The sequence below is a fragment of the Eurypyga helias genome, unplaced genomic scaffold (assembly GCF_000690775.1).
Source record: "Eurypyga helias isolate BGI_N326 unplaced genomic scaffold, ASM69077v1 scaffold34901, whole genome shotgun sequence".
Taxonomy (NCBI): domain Eukaryota; kingdom Metazoa; phylum Chordata; class Aves; order Eurypygiformes; family Eurypygidae; genus Eurypyga; species Eurypyga helias.
Genome location: NW_010232061.1, coordinates 7,937 through 9,528, shown reverse-complemented (window position 1 = coordinate 9,528; position 1,592 = coordinate 7,937).

Genomic DNA, 1,592 nt, shown 5'->3' with positions numbered 1-1,592 from the left:
TGATTCATTTGTTTTTTACCAAGGAGGAAACACATGGCAGGGTAACTGTGAGTTAAAACTTTAAAAATGAACTATTTTCTTTACTAACTTACAAACTTTTTAAGCCAGCTCTGTGACCCCTTGGGTCTGACTCTCAGGTAGGGAAGGCACAAGCACGGTGGTGCAGGAGACAGACGGATCATCTTGGCAGGAGCGGTGGCAGAAGGATGAGGGAATAAGAGCAGCCAGTGATGGGGTGATCAGATCGACATGTGGCTTTCATGGCAGGCTGGTTGGGGTCTCACCCCAGCGCTAAACTCCTCGGCTCTGCTGCCAGAGATCAGCAGCTCCTGGGCTGGAGCAGTGCTGGGGTGTCCAGCAAGGGGTGGCAGGAGCAGGACCAGTCTCCGTGGGTGACTCTTCTTGCTGAGTAGGAAGCTGGAGGTTTGGTGGCTGCATCAATTGGCTCAGCTGAGTCCACCCCAGCATGCAGGGCATTATGGCCCGGCATTCCCTGAAATGGTCTAGGCATCAGGTTTTTGAGAATCCCGGAAAGCATGGGCTCGAAGACCAGGGGAGCATGGCCATAGAGCCCTCACGCAGAGCATGGATCACCCCTGCTGAATGAGGCCTCGCTGCAAATCACTTCCATCTCATGCAAGAAGCATCTTTTCCCACAGTGACACAAAAAAGTCTCTTCCCAAGTCCCAGCCAGCCCAAGGAGGTCTGCTAGCAGCAGAAATGGAACTGTTAGGAGATGACCAGGCTGAGCTGGGCCAAGCGTCTTTCCAGGGCATATTTTGGGTCGAACAGCTAAACTGTGTGCTGCCAAAATCGCACTTAACCCCTCAAATGAGAACCTCTCTGGAGAGGGTGCCAAGCCATGCTTCTGCTGCTGGTCACAGCTGGAGCAGGGTAAATATTTGGATAATTAATAATTAATGTGGTGAGAGCAAAACTCCTGCTTATTTCTCTAGTCTTCTGCTAATAATTCTGCTAGTAATTTGGTGTGTTTTGAAAGAGGAGCCCAGGGCTGTGGTCCGATGGCAGAGCTTTTATTGCTGGCTCTGGACTGGCACAGTGAGGTTGTGGTGTTCAGCGGAGCTTCCCCGCGCCGCTGCCTGGGGGAGGATGCCAGGCCGGCAGCACACACTGGTGTCTGGCAGGGCACGCAGAGGGGCTGTCCTGCTGCAAAGGGCTGTATGGTGCCACAGTGCTGGAGAAAGCAGCGGGCAAGAGATGAACTATGGGGGGTGACATCTCCTGCCCACCCGGCTGTGGGCATGGCTGGGTGGGCTCTCTAGTCCTGCTGCTCTCCTCAGCTGGCTGGTGACAAACATCTCCTTCCTGGTGGGCACTGGGAAGGGACAGAGCGTTTGGGGGATGGCGGGGTGGTTTGGTGACTGCTGTTAGGTGCTCGGGGGTGGCTGCGGCAGCTCGGGGCAGGGCAAGGGAGGGGCGGGGGGCAATGCAGTTTCCAGGCCGGGGCCTGCAGCCACTGGGGCTCATGGGGATGAGGTGGGGCCTGTCTCCTGGGGCAGACGTGTCCCCTGCAGATGAAGGGCCCAGCTTGGGCTCAGTGGGTGCTGCCAAGCTCTCTGGCATGGTGCACC